Below are 15782 nucleotides of genomic sequence, written 5' to 3' on the forward strand. Positions count from 1 at the left end.
GGATGTAATTTCTTAAAAGGAAAGATGTAGCAACTCACATGAATGTGGAGGGCAGAGCATGTGTTGTAGGGGAGAATCTGAAGGAGACACAAGAACTTAGCCTGTTGGCACATGGATAGAACCGGCACAGGACAATGGCAGAACCTCTGGAAATATTTCTCTCCATGTAACTAGGTTTGCCAGGTTTGCAAGCAGGCAAGCAAGTTTTACATAGCATACGGCACAGAAAATAGTGTCTTTCTTCAGAATTTCACTTGAGGGCAGTTAATTGAGGTGAAAGCAAATCTTAGATCCCAATTATATTGTTAGTCCTTTTGTTTTTAGCGGTTGCATTTGGTGCTTTCTAAGAATGCTTTCAATAGCCCTTGACAGGAGATTTGTGAGTAACTCATCCAGGTAGAATCTGCAGCAAAAATCTGAGCAGTTTTTCCCCACCCCCAGGTTTGGGATGAGTCTTATCAACATTTCCTTTGCTGTTTAACCCTTTTTCAACTCGTTTTGTCTGGCAGGAGGTTTTCAGTTTCACACTGGTTTTATATTTGCCTGTTACCTCATCGCCAGGCTCTGTTTTGCATTATATACTGGTTTTGTCTTGTTCAGCTGATTACGATTAGTTACAGCTAAACCCCAAACTCAGCAACCACATATAAGAATTTACTCTCTAATGAATTTCTCACCCGTTATAGTAATGACCCAAGAAGTACTTGGAAAACAATCTTTAAATGAATTACACAAAGGGTAAGGCTGGATAGTAGCAGCACAATTACTGGAGCACTTAGAGCATGATCCTGTACAGTGCTTTGTCACTTACATTTATGAAATATGTGGAATATTTCGCACCAAAAGCTAAAAGCCTACACTGTGTAACATACTATTTGGACCTAGATAACGACAAAAATAGAGCCTTTTGTCTTGAAAATATTTTGCCGCAGTTTTCCTGTGAAACAAATAAAGAAAAATGACTTTCCAGGATTGATGAGGCTGTCTAGAACCCCAGGATCATCAGGGTTCCCTTTTCTGCATAGACCCCTTCACATGAATATGCACAAAATGCACAATTATCTTTCACATCTTTAGTTTCCAGCAATATGGAAGCAAAAAAGTTATATCCTTGAAATATTTCAGCAAAATTTACAGTACAGCATTGCAATAACAGAGAAATCAGTATTCTTCATCCAGTTCTTTTGATGCTATATTGGTTTCATGCACTGGTTTTCCTTAGCATTGACTGACTTACACATATAAAATATTATATATATATCTTTTAAGGTAGCAGCAGCACTTCACGAGGTGAAGGCACTGAAAGTGAAGGTCAGAGATCGTAAAGGCTGTTCCACGTGCACGGAATAGCTCATCAGCCTGCGTGCTTCATTTTGCAAATGTATCCTTAAATATTCCTTCTATCTGTTAGAAAGAAGATCATGATCTCAGTCATCTCATAGCTCGTATAAAAAAAATAATCTTATTATTATTCAACTGTAGCTTTGCTGTGGCCAGATTTTCCATTAGTCAAGGAGCGTAGCCCTATTAAGTTTGCTGAAGCACGGTGTTCTTACTCTAGCTGAGGATCTACTTGGCTGCTTTCACCTTTGATGTAAAGTATTTCCAGAATGAAAGGCATTCTCCTGATCTGTTACAGAAGTGCAATAATGAATACTTACTAGTATAACTCTTGTGGATCGGACTCTAGCTTAAAATGTGTATTTATCTTTAAGACGACTGAAGAATTTCATGGAACCTTTAGTTGACAGAGAATGAGAGAGTTAAGAGGGGAGTGTTTGCTTTTGTGTGTTTATCTTCCCCTGTACTGTACAATCCATTCATTCCACTTCTCAGCTGGGATGTATAAAATACAAGTGCAAGTACCTACTCCTTTACTTGATACCAGGCCGTGTTTTACCAGTCGTTACTTTGAACGGAATTTGCACCATTTCCCTTCTCCAAGGAGACTGAACTGCTGGTCCTTTCCTTTTCCTGATGACATGATAATGATGCAGTTACATAGGATGCTCTTGTTCACCCTTCCTGTTCTTTTATTCCTCTTACGCAGCCTCCTTCTCTCACATTGTGGCTGTGTATGCGTCACTTATGATTGCAGAACTGAGATTTCATCTCTAAAATGATATTTTGGTCCAAATATTTAGGAAAACAACAACAACACCAACAACAAACTCTGAGATTTAGGGGTTTTCTTATGTAAAGCAAAAATGAATGTTTCTTTCTCAGACTTCTTAGCGACTGCAGAACAGGTGATTACACCTTCGCTTTCATTGTCCTCAGTATTATACGTGTTCCCTTCTGTGCCACTATACTTCTAGCCATAGCTCTTGCTTCAGCTCACTGGGCAGCTCAAGCTCAGCGATTTCTGGTTGAGGATCTAGGTACTTATTCTGGTGGCAGAGCCGGGCTCCATCGCAGGGGTTTTCTATCCTATGGTGCTCCCTGTGGTCAGGAGATCTTCTGAGGCGGTGGTGTGTCTGAAGTGCCCAGTTTCCTGTGCACGTGTTTACAGAGCAGCCGTCCCACCCGCGTGCTGTCAGCGAGCGCAGCGACCTCCAGCAAGCGCCCGGCGAGCGCTGTGGCCGGCAGTCGCCCTGCCAGAGGCCGTCCCGCCGCAGCTTCTCCCGAGGTCCAGTGTCCCTGTGGGCCGCGCAGACACCACATGCTGGACGCTGGTTTATGTCATAAACTCTTTGGAGACAGAAAACTTTTTTTTTCTCCTGTTTGTAGAGCACCTGATAAAGTGGATCATGATCCAATACTGGCCTGTAACCTTCATTTATGATGGTAGCATGTTGAATCTATATCAAATGTATGTTCTCCCCTTATACAGGTCTGTTTGTTTTCTCCTGTTTTGTTATTCCCCCGGTCTAAACGAGAAAGCAGTTTGACTGAAAAGTTTAGTATGGAGGAGCCTAACGAATCCTTGTCTGTTAAACTGCAAAGTAAATGGAACACCGACTTAGAAGTGAACTTGGAACCAGGTGACAATAGACTGTAGTCAGGAGAAAGCAGTGTCACTTGAAGTTAAAATATTTTACCTGGGCTAGTCAAGTTTCCATCTTGCGTAAAAGAATAAGAGATCTAAGAAATCTCTAATCAGAAAGCAAGCCATGATATGTATTTCTGTGGGGTAATTCATATCTACCATTAACAGCCACTTTGTCTGTGCATTTGAAATGACAGTACACTTATTTCTACGCAGCAACTGCCATTTTTTTGTTTCTTTGGTTGGTTGGTTATTTTGATGCTCCTACATTTAATAGTGCTGCTGCTGAAAAAAATTCAAATATTCTAAGTATCAGCTCAGATCACTTGTGGTGTAAAAACCTGGAATGTAATGAATTCCATGATAAAATGCTTGTGAAGACATGGAATGATGCAGCTGAGTTCTCCTGAGATCATTTCTTTGGATGTTCCGCTCTGATTTTGCTTCTCATGTTACAAAATCATTTGCGGATTTGAGGAGCTAGAATTTTTACTGCTGTCTTCATACCAATGTGCCAGAAAAATGTAGGATCTACGGCCAGAACCCAGCCCTGGCTGTTCTGCTAATAGCAGTCCCACTCTAATGCTTGCTGTACGGAAAAAAGGATTTTGAAAGGGGTGTAGATTGATTGCACAGAAAGCTAGAGCGGGAGATTACTGCACTATATGCTGCAGAAAAAATGATAATTTTTTTTGGTAAACTGAATGATTTTCAAGAAACTGTGGCAGCTGCTGAAGAAGATCTCTGTGCAGTCTTAACCCGCTGGTATTTTATCGTGCCTGATTACACAGGGTATTCACAGTGTTCAGGCTTTTAAAAAGCACCTGAAAAAATTCTAAACAGGACTTAGGTATATCAGATGAGCTAATAACGCAATAGCCTTTTCTTGCAAGCATAATGTAAACTTTGAGTTAGTTTCATTATTAAACTGTGTGCATAAAATAGAAAGACTGATGCCATCTAACGTAGCCCCCTGGTGTGGTTAAAAAGGTTATTCTTTCTATGCTGTGTGAATGGCTACAGATGTTAAGATCTGGTTTTTTCCTTTTCTGTGGTCTTTGGTGTTTCTTTGTCAGCATTCAGTGTGAAACTTTGGTGAATAAAAGGAGCGAGTAGGAAATGAAGCAAGTGTGATGTTGGGGGACTTTTAGTAACCTGCCAGTAAGCACTGCTCACACGCTTTCTATGAAGAATGCAGAAATGCTTTTCAGTAAGTTTAGCCGCCAAAAGGAAATGGTTTCTTGGCCTTCCTAATCTCTCAGGCTCTATCGAGTTTGCCAAATACTTCAGATTAACAGAGAGAAAGAAATAACAGCCCCTGCTGTGGTTTCATTCACTAGCTTTAATTCACACAATTAGAGCTGGTCCTTATTCATACCACTTCCACAGGGTCATTAGGTCTGACTGGGGCTCTGCAGTGTGTGGTGGGCAGTTACTTTTGCTTGACTTTGGAGTCACAGTGGGTGTAGCTTCTGCTCAAGGTTTCCTGGCTTGCTCGGGACATCGTATTTCAAGCTGTGAGCGGCAGAACCTCAGACCCAAGCTACCATTTTTGTCCGTGTCTGACTGCAGGACCGCGGGCTGGGTGTACAGCGGGAGAAGGGTACACTGTCACAGGCCAGAGCCGGGTACCATTGGAAAACGCTGTGTTATCAAAGCTGAGATTTCCCACTAATAATTTTAACAAATGAAAGCGTCCTTCTGTTGCTCTAAACCTGAGCTAGGCCTGGTTGCGTTATAATTGCTGATCATTCTTTACAATGCAGCCCATGCGTACCTAGGGGCAGTATGTCTGGCTGCTCACGTTAATCCCACAAAACATGTTTTATTTCATTATTGTTTCCATATTTTGAATTATACTGACTGTACAAAGGGCAGAGAAGACACTTAGATGACTTCCCTGTCCTTGCCTGCAAAGCTAATTCACTGTATATCAACTGAACCTGACAAAGAGGAGGATAGTGAGGGGATCTCATAGCAGCTTAAAACTATTGGAAGGGAAATTGTGATGATGGCAGAGGCACGTTCTTCTCTGCTGACAGACAGCACAGCAAGAGGAAATGATCACAAATTGTAGCTTGGGAGGTTCAAACTGGAGATGTTAAAAAGTTTTTCGCCCAGAAGGTGCTCAGGAACAGATTACCTAGAAAGGCTGTGATATCTCCATCCTTGGAGGTTTTCAAGACTTAGACAAAACTGCAGCCAACCTGATCTGGCACTGATGATAGTCCTGCTTTGAGCAGGAGAATGGGCGACATAACCTGCAGATGTCCTCTGCAATTCCTGTGGTTTTATTTGTTTAGAAATATTAAGCAGCTTAACTGTCCATCTACTCCAGTTAAGAATGTATTCCGCTGTTCGGTGTATCATTATCACACGTCGAAGGAGTCAGATAACCAAGCATGCAAGAACTTTGTGAGAAAGTTCCCTTGTAAAAGTGAAGAAAATTAGGTTTTAGCTTAGACTATATTGTGTAGGGCTTGTATTGCGCGCAGTGAATGACAGTCGTGGACAGTTCATCCTCGCGGTACAGCTGAGCGCTGGCTGAAGAAGGCAGCCCGAATTACAGTTTGAGTAGCAACACAAAATGCAGCAATCCAGTCTGCCACAAAGCAAACAGCCCTTAGTCTGTTAAAGGATGCTGACTTCCCTGCTATAGTTGGCTCAAAATCTGAGTCAGTACCAAATTGAGGATTTTGCAATCTTTTTCTGCTGAAAACCAGGAATTTCCAACGTAATATATTAATACATCACTTGCAACTGTCTCACACACCAAACACTAAGGGATTAACATAATCTTTATTGCCATGTGGCATTTTTGTGCCTTACATCATGTTTCCTGAAAATGACTGAATGATGGTTCAACACACATGATTTAATAACTGACATGGCACTTGGCCCGGACTGGGAGATGTCCAGTGTCTATTCAGCTACCGTGATTTTTTGGCTAACGTTCTCTGAGGGATACGTAACAGCTGATGTCGTAGTTATTTCCGTTCAGTTCTTTAGATCCCTCGCAAAGTTGCTCAGGCAAGCAGGAAAAAGCCGATTATGTACATATATACAACAGTACAAAATCTGTGCCAGTTACCAAAGCAAACATGGCCTGGTCTTATTTTCAGTGTGTAGGAAGTGGTAACTTTAGAATCTGCACTGAATAAGAAGTGATTCAAGATCAAGAATATTAAGATAAGGCTTCATTAGCCTCAGTCAGGGAGGACAGAACAAGGTAAAGTGGAGTTTAAAATGGAAAAGGAAATAGATATAGATATTTCTATAATAAAGGAAAATATGGCAATAAAAATTACAGTCCCACTGTGATCTGCATGATATCTCTGGCACTACAAAAAGGGTGACTTGTGTGATTAGTTAAAATACAAATCCTGTGCTCATTAAAGCTGCGCTAGTAACTTCAGAAGAAGTCGGAGGCAGTCACATGCGAATAGATTAAACACCGAGGAGGAAGCCGAGATAGTTTAGAGTTTGATAGTTCCAGATGAAGGATATGCAGGTAAACTATTCGGGTACTTAGAATCCAAGTGATGAAACAGTAAGTTCTCTTAAATTGAATTGAATAGAATTAAAGCAAAACCAGTCAGAGTGGAGAGAAAACAGTAGTTTAATTTTATACTTAATATAATGTTAAGTACCTTAACCATGGAAATATGATCAGATGTGGTAGATACACAAACACACACTCCCACTCACTCCTCATAGACAACTGGAGCGAACGTGCTCCAGAAGTGGTGCAGGAGAGATGCAGCCGGGGAAGCCGCCGTTCTGCTTCCCTTCCACAGGGCTGCTCCCTGTCCTTCTGGAACTAATCACACTTCTGCAACACATTGTGCTTCTAGCTTCACATGTACCTCTGTCTTTTATTAGATTGTATTAGGGAGCAAAATTAATTTTTTAAGTCTCTCACTTGATTTATACCAGGATCTTGACAAAGCAGTGGCGCTGCAGTAACTAATAGTGGCAGTAGTGTTGTGTGTGTCCAGATTTGTACCTTGACTTTAGGTTTTGCTGATTCCTGCAACACAGAGTCCCCATGGCGTATGGCTTCCCATGGTCATTTAAAAGGACACAAGCCACGACGTTCTGAGTTCTGGAAGAACTCAACAATAAAGCTAGTTCAGTTCTGGACCAACAACAGTTCTCAGTAAAAAATTAACCTAGTTAAGTGTTATTCTCTTAGTTTATAGCAAGATTCCACTGTAATCAGGGCAGTGCCAAAGAAAATAAACAATCATATGTGGTGTATGAAGTAAAAACAGTTGAAGGGTTTTACGGTGCAAGATTATTTATCCAGGTGTTCTAAAGTGTTACACACCAGTTTTCATAACTGCTGACAGATCTGTCAGTGGGGAAGGTTCGGTTATGTGTACACACCTTTTTATGAACCAGCTGATGAAAGAGAAAATCCCACAGACCGTGGCCCGGATTCAGGAAAGTACCAAAGTGTGTACTTAGCTGCTTAGGACAGCACTTCATCATGTGCTTAATTTTAAGAATGCAGTTATATATAATTCACTTCAGCGAGATTTAAGCACATGGTAAACCTAGCACAGGCTATCCTAAACCTTTGAGTTACTTCTAATTAGAAATTATCTTTGTCCATGTGGAAATCCATTTGTATTATCTTTTCATGAACTCTTAGGAAAATAAAATGTGTTTCTTTGAATATTTAGAGCAAGTGAATATAAAAAAAAATATATTATCACAGTGTGATTTTTCTTTTGTAGTGAAATCATGTTTGTTTTGTGTTTGGGTTTTGGAATAAGAAAGGTTTTAGTAGCTAGAGTGATATTCTAGCTGGGGAAAGAAAAATAAGCAATTCAGTGAAATGAAGTATCTAGTAATACAGGTTGACCGTTAGTCCTAACAGAGCTCTTTCCCTGCAATGTACTATCATTGGATAGCCAAGATGCGGCCTTTTTTATTTTGAATATTTCATACATGATGACTCTTTTGGCATTGGCATCAGTGATGAAAACTTGTCAAATTGTCTTTTTGCTCTGGATAACTCTACCTTGATGCTTTCTGCTGTCAGCATCTCCTTTCAATTTGTTTCTCTTCTTTGCTGGACCAACACCTCTAGGAATATTGACATAGGCATGATATCAGCTCTCTTTGTTATTGCAAACTATTTATGCTTCAGGTTATATCTTCATATGTAAACTGCTGTGACTGTTTTGCGGTTCACCATTATATGCTGCAAATTACTTTAGTGGGCATGTCTGGTTTTACGCATTTACAAAAGTTTTCCCTCTAGCCTACATTCTTTCACCTAAAATGACTACATTTAGATTTTACTTCACACGGGCAGTTAAATAGGCATATTTACTTGAAGTTCATGGAGAAATACTTCTTAGCATCAGCTGGCCTACAAATGCTTTATTTTTTTGCATGTCTAGAGTGTTTAATTATGTTAGGTCTTTCAACAGGGTGGCTTCTGTCACTGCTGATAAGAAGGCAGCCGTACCTGGCTGCTCCAGCCGTTTTACTGGAAGTCCATCGGCTTCAAGAGCAAGGGAAAAAAGAGCAATGACACAAGGCTTGATAAAGCCTGCACAGACCCCATCACAGCTCCAACTCAGTTCTGTCAGAAATTGCTTGCAATCTTTTCATGTCGTCTTAGTAATTAAAACCAGCACCAATGATCAACAGTTGCAGAGAAAATAAAGCAAAACTGAAGACTCTGATCATGATACAAACTCCTGTTTCTTATAAGGAACAGTATTGAGTGTTTGTACTCCCGCCAGAGAGGCAGAGGCCAGAGGAGTCAGGCTCTTTCATCTGCACTACTCAGACCTTGCTCAAATGCTCTTGAATCCTTGGACTTACTCTGTAAATTGTGGCAACTTTTTTGAACTTGTTACTAAGTGACCCAGACTAATGGGAACAAAAGAAATCCAAAAAAGCCAAGTTGTGTTAGAATATAAATTTAAATACTTAACATTTTAAATGAAGAAAACTCCAAATAATTAGCTAAGACAGAATAGAAATAAAAAGGACTTGTTTCCAAGGCCCCCTGCGCGCTGTGCGGGCAGCGGCCCCGCCGCGCTGGTCCCAGCACCTCTGAGCGCGGGCGCTTGCCCAGCGGCTCCCCGCGCGGCAGTGCTGGCGCCGCGGGCGCGGGGCTCCTTGCTGGGACTGTCTCGCTCCCAGTTGTCTGTCATGCTCTTTCTTCTGGTCTGGAAGCTTCTGACCCAGACCAGCCTCAATTTTTCCTCAAGGGAAGAAGCATTTTCTTGCTCCCTCCACGGGATTTCTTCAGACCTAGTCACTTATTCTTTAAAGGAAAATAACACATAAACTGAAAACAAATCAAACAGATCCTGGCTGTCACAGGAGTCCATAACAAACTGAATTAAAAATAGATTTAAATGACTTATCCAGAGTCACACTGAGTGTTTATGGCAGAAGCAGGATTAAACCCAATATCCCTTGACTGTTCTATGGGTGTGCTTCCTCTCTGAATAACGCCTTAGCCTTGCCGAGAGTGCTGGCAGGATGGGAAGATTCTTTTAAAATTCTCTTTTCATATGGAAGTCTGTAGGAATTACAGGCTCTTGTGTGACGCTACAGTGCACAGGTCATGTCATGAAAGGGAATACAATGCTTCAGTCCAATGCTTTCTTAACCGTCTTGCCATTATTCTGCACAAAATGAAAACATTGACGGTATAAACACCTTGTTTTGGCAAGAGTGGGAAACCTCATGAAGTCTGAGCTTGCTTTATTAGGCAAGAGAAAGGGAAGCTTATGCGTGTTGTATTACAAAATGTTGTTTGTTTTGGATAAACTCACTCGGCTTGTACCCTGCCTATTGCTGTGGGGAGAGCAGCTGCCTCTGCTGGGCTACCAGCAAGAAAGAAAAGCAAAACCTCTCTAGTATTGAACTTACTCAGTGGTCCTCTGATGCCAACGAGTCCCCAGCTGATCCAGGCAGGACTGTCCTCAGGCAGGAGGTTCGTCGTTGTTTGAAACTGAGTAAGAAACAATCATCTGTTTCATTACTAGAATACTAGGAGAGGAAACGGGGCTGCAGAAGCAGGAGACTTGTTCAGTTGTGCTCAGTGGTAGCAATAGCCGTAAACCTACATCTCTCCCAACTTCCGCACTGGTATGCGATCTGCAAGGTTACATTGCTTCCTCCTGAACCAGTATCGTTTATCAAAAAAATATGGCTTCTTAGAAACTTGAAATTATAAGAGCTGGGACACAATAGTTACCTCTAACCTGGTATCTCTCTCTCTGGCCCACATTTCAAAGTCCTGTTGTGAAAGTGCTCAAGCTTCTAAGTAGATTGTCACAATTATGAAACTATTGAGATGTTCCGTTCCCGTTTCAGTACAGACGTCCCTTCCTGAGGCTTCCTGGTCAAAGGCAATCTAGGCTGCTCCAAACCTTTTACAGAGCCCAGAGCCCTGATGTGGTGTAATGAAGCGTAACACCTTCCTTAGTTGCAGCAGTGTGTTGGCTAGAGTAGCAGTTCTTTTTGTTACAGACTGTTTTGAGCAGGTAAGCAGGTAAGCCAGGCTGTTAGACCCTTGCTAAGGTAAGTAAATACACAATCTATCACTTTCCTCTTCTAGATTTTATCATTAAAAAAAAGAATGCTGAGTCCTGTAGTCTCTGATGATGTGCGTAAACTCTGGCCAGGAGGCTGTGAACAACGTATGAGCTGCCTGCACATCACCCCTTCCCTTTTACTGCTTCTTTTACTCACCCAGTAGGAACAGAAATCCAACCATATCAGTGGGAACAGCTATATGTTTGCAATTCCATTGCCATTTTTGATTCAGAACACTTTTACTTTGCCTCAATAAAGTACCCAGTACATTTAAATCTGTATTTAGTTTCTTCAAAAGGAGAAACCTAGTCACACAAACGTCGTATGTAGTAGATGTTTTGACGTGCGCATTCACAACCAGTGATTAGCGACCTTTATTGTAGTCACCAGAAGCCAAGTTGGGTTACCCTGCTGTGATTTTCTTGGTCAAACTACTGGACATCATGGGATGGAATGTACAGGAACAGTAATTTATCAGCAAGGTGGGGACAGCTTTCAGGGAGATGCCGCAACATCCTGTCGCTTTGGAAATTCTAGCTACACAGTTGGGGAGCTACAACTTGCTTAAATTCTGGTTTTAATTTTGTGTCCCAGATGTGTGGTTCCAGATGAAGAGGCTAGCACGCAACTCCGCTGTAGTCCCATAGTAACTTGGGAAATTTTGATTTTGATGTATGTAATACCAGCTTGTGGCCTTGCACCTTAGAAACACTGAACACTTTCCACTTGCAGTGAAGTAACTTTCTTTCTGAATATAGGAAAGAAAAAGAAGAATTCTGTTTTGATAGCACTTGCAATGTAATGTTTTGATTTCCGCCGTGACACATACAACACACAGAGTGAGAAAAAATGCACTGTAGTTTTTCAATAAGCTGAAATAAAATACGACACCACCAATATGAGGGTTAGTTGTTGTTTTATGTGACAGGTTATAGTTATCCAGTGTATTAGTTCTGTAATCAGATCTAATCCCAATGGATTAAGGACAGCCAAGCCGCTAAAATAACTCATAATAAAAAACACAGACCAAATGAATCATGGCCTGTACTAGCAGAGTGGTGAATCACATTCAGTGACAGAACAGAAGATAGTCACAAAAAGTTTTGTAACTACGTATCTTAACGGAAAATAATTTCGAAATGGAACGATCTCCATTGAAATAAATATGACACCTGAAATAGGACAACTAAGATACAAAACGCTCTGGCTACAATGTGTTTAATAAACAACCTCAGAATATTGCCCTTGGAGCACAGGAAATGCGCTCCCGGGCCAGTCGTAGGCAAGCCGTGAACCCGGGGCCCCGGCTGTGCCCCGGCACCCGCGTTGCTCCGCTGGGGAGGGCACAGCCCCCCGACGGCAGCGGTGAGGCCGCTCGGTGATGAAGAGCTTGGTGGCGACTGCAGCAGCAGAACTTTCTAACTGCCCTGTTGATGTTTTCAGTCGTCCTTTGCACGGATATTGACCTCATATGGTGCCAGAAACTCTTGGAAAATATTGCACTAGAAACGATTGGGTATGCTCTCTGTCCAGGTGGTGGGCATGGTCAGTTCATCAATCGCCCTTGGGTCAGTTGTCCAGAGTTATCATACTGCAACACAGCTGCGCCATACACAGAGTTAAGACTGTTGAAAACAAAGCCCTCTCACCTTGCTAGTATTCATATAATGAATGCAGAAGCACCTGTCCCTCCTTTTTCCTAGTGAGCTATAATTGGACTTCGTTTATGGACGAATAAAAAGCTTCATTATAAAGACTGATAGGCTCTAATTGGGAAAAATCTGGCAAAGATTATTCATCAGCTTTATGGAATAACACTGCTTTTACGTCTAGGAACTAGAGAGAAGCCAAGGGAGATTGTTCTCCAGCTTTTCATGAGGACTCTCTTTATATAGCGCACACATGAAAAAGTCTGAGAAGAATAAAAGAAAACAAGAAAAACCTCCCCAGAACAACATCATTTAAACACACAGGCTCAGGGAACAGGACTGACTGAAAAGCCAGGCTACCATCTTAAGTTGAACAGTTGTTCATGGCTTACAAAGCCATTAGACCTCCAGAAAAATGAAAATTATTCCATGTTAATAATGCTATTATTTAAACACAATGTCTTGTTCTGATGTCTGCTTATTCAAAGCAGGATGCAAAATCCCGAAGGGGGATTGAAAAGACAAAAACAATCCAGTAGCTGGTAAACAAATTTTGGAAGCTAAATTCATCTCAAAGGAAGGAATTTAGAAATTGCTTGACCACCCTGTGTAGATATTTGCAATGGAAGACATGCAATAGTCAGGGCGTTTCAGTTGTGCAGACAAAGGCATGACAAGATTTCATGCTAGAAGCAAAAGTAAAAAAAAAAAATCCTTAAAATAAATAATATACAACTTGCTAGCAGTGAAGGTAATTAAACACTGCAGTTGTTTATCAGGCACAGCAACACCTTCACCATATTATGAACATTTACAGTAAGATTAGATAACCTTTCAAGAATGCATCTGTTAGTTTAGGCTTAGGAAGAATTACAGCCTCTGTATTCAGGTCAAATTAGAGAACCAGAATATTCCCTTCTGGCTTTGGACCTATAATCTGCTTCAGAGAACCTTGTGCTGGGCTGGAGGCTGCTGCCCTGGGCTGGCCGGGACTTCAGGAGACCTGCGAAGCTGATCACCCGCAGCTGAAGGAGAACTGGATTGTTCCCTGGACCCTTGAGGAGACAGGAGTTTGGCTGCCTGCTGCTGTCTTAGTGGCATTTATGGTGAACTAGGGACTTCATTGTCTGTCTCACTACAAGAATTAAGCAGGAGGAGAATCGGTTGGGCTGATTCTATATGTAAAATGTTTCGAGTTTGGTTTTTCCCCCCCCCCAAAACTATAGGATTTTACCTCATTGTGCAAACAGCTAAATCGCCGTAGGCAGAGGGCAAGATCTAAGATGTGACAGAAATGTTACAAGATACAAATGTCAGATAACAGGGAGACGAGTCACAAAGATTTCTATATAAAGTTGCTGTTATGTTCCCTTTACTTTGCGTATATCACCTAGTGATGTAAAAACAATGTGCTAAGAGCAGGTGATCTTTTAAGATTGTTTCATATGGCTCTGTCTTCACCTGAGCCTCACACAGTGGCCCCATTTCAAATTATGATTTTTCTTTAAAATGTCACAAAATATGGCATCGTCTTTGACATGGACTTTCATATTGTTACAATATGGCCAAGCCTGGATGACAAGGTTTCCCCAAAGAAAAAGGAAAAAAATTCCATTCTTTATTCTCTGACTTACAATTCTATTTTGAGTCCAGAGAAGAGAGGATAGGTTGGTGTCCAGCTGCATCAGGTAGTAGCATCTCATTGTTGTTATATGTATTTTGTAGCCTCAGGGACTTAGCTCTCTAATTTCTCCCTGCTTTTGTCCTTGTCCTCACAGCTGCTGCCCCTGGAGGCCTTATTAACTCCTAAGTGGCGCCCGTCCCCCTCGGACCTGGAACAGGACACAGGGTTTACCAGTGTCTGCTTCTCCAAATGAAGAAAGACTCGGGATCCGGGTACCTGACAAAGCAGAGGTAAGTGTCCTTCGAGTGCACTGGACTGACCTTTTCTCTGCTGCTCCCCGCTATTTCTAGCCAATAAGTACCACTGATGGGAACTGAACCCGTGCGGTAGTGGTGAGTACTGTGCCCAGATGTCCGGTCTTCATGCCCAGATCTCGCCTGTGGTGCTCTGAGTCCTTCCCTTTCCCAGAAACATGGTTACAAATTTAGCCGTCTTCTTCTCTCTGCCTGTATATCGAGCTTTGGTGTTAATGTGGTCACAAATGGTCTCTTGACATTTTTTCCTCTTTAGTAACTCCTGCTTATGAAATTGGGAATAAATATAAATAGCTTATTGGTTAATTACATTTGTACATTTCAGGTGAAATGACTTCTTAAAGCGTGTGATGTTTAGAGCATGTCTTGACCTCCACTTGGTCCTAGCATGAATTAACATTTACGTTATTTTGTCCAGCCTTTCACAGACAGGACGGACATATCTTTATATACATTCTTCACACCCGTATCTTTTGTTTTATTGGTCAATGTCATAGTAGTGGAATGCAGAATCTGCTATTTCTCAACTGTTTTGGAGAGGGCTAGACCAAAATGCGAAGTGTCTCGTTTTTACACAGGACAAAATGTGTCTCTGGTCTTACTATGTCTGGTTAATATTTTCCTAATTATTCCAAACAGTTTGTCTCTGTGTAACAACTTCTCTCTTCAACAAAGTTTTGAGTCTGAGACTTCTGTACTTTTAGGGAAACTCTTCAGCAGAGCAGCCAGTGGGCAGGAGTAGCACACGCTCTGTGGTACATGTGTACAGCTCTGGGCCCAGTTTTAGATGTGATTCCCAGATTTTGTGTATCTGAGGCCCTTTGTCCATGCAAGGATTCAGAATTAGCTGTGTGTGTGCTCAGTTGTGTTTGCGATCACTTCCTATATCCTTGCGTGCGCATTGGCCTCTGATTTCACAGCATATTTAGCCTATGATTTTTCAGATTTTTGTGCTATCAATACCTGTTGTAGATTTCATAACTTGTTAAATTTACCAGCAAAACTCATCAGTGTTCAGCACAGACCCAAATCTTCAAGTGGGAGAGGGGATGCCACCCAAAACTTGTCTTCACCATTAGAATGCTCTTCTTGCTCCACAAAGTACACAGGCTTGCCCACAGTTCTTCAGTGATCTAGTAAAGAGGTTTTCAGGAGTAGATATTGGTATGAAATGGCAGAAGAACAACAACCTAATGCTGCTAGCTTTATAGCATTGAACTTATTTTAACAGCAGTGAGAAGCGAGAGCTGGCAAGCTGTGCAGGTTGTGCTATAGGCACAGGAGGGGGTGTCACATTCTGCTGGTTGTCAGTGCCCTTGGCAAGAGCTCTTGTGCTGGGTCCCATACAAATGAATGCAGAAAAGAGGCAATTTGTGTCTTGAATCTAAATATGACAAAGAAGAGTGCATAAAAAAATTCCTAGGCATTTTTCTGTGTCACATCCATAAGAAGATTATAGGTCCAGAGTTAAGGAAAAATTGGGAAAAGAAGGAATGAAAACAGAAGACAAGGAAAGGACAGGAGAGGGCAGTGGTGGCATTTTCCCTAAGAGGAGCTGATCCTGAGATCAAGTTGGAGTCAAATGCTATAACCACATTGGCAAAATTAGAAAAAAAACCCCAACATATCTA

At 41.6% G+C, this 15782-nt stretch overlaps 1 long non-coding RNA gene across 2 annotated transcripts in view; it reads left to right on the top strand.

The window, feature by feature from the left end:
- LOC135994870 (uncharacterized) overlaps positions 1-15782 on the top strand; it is a 156318-nt gene that overhangs the window by 43448 nt on the left and 97088 nt on the right. For both annotated transcript variants that reach the window (XR_010607049.1, XR_010607048.1), the window contains exon 3: positions 13992-14127. This is a non-coding gene — a long non-coding RNA (uncharacterized LOC135994870). The remainder of the gene's footprint in view (positions 1-13991; positions 14128-15782) is intronic.

This window comes from Caloenas nicobarica, chromosome 15 (genome assembly GCF_036013445.1).
Source record: "Caloenas nicobarica isolate bCalNic1 chromosome 15, bCalNic1.hap1, whole genome shotgun sequence".
Classification (NCBI taxonomy): Eukaryota; Metazoa; Chordata; class Aves; order Columbiformes; family Columbidae; genus Caloenas; species Caloenas nicobarica.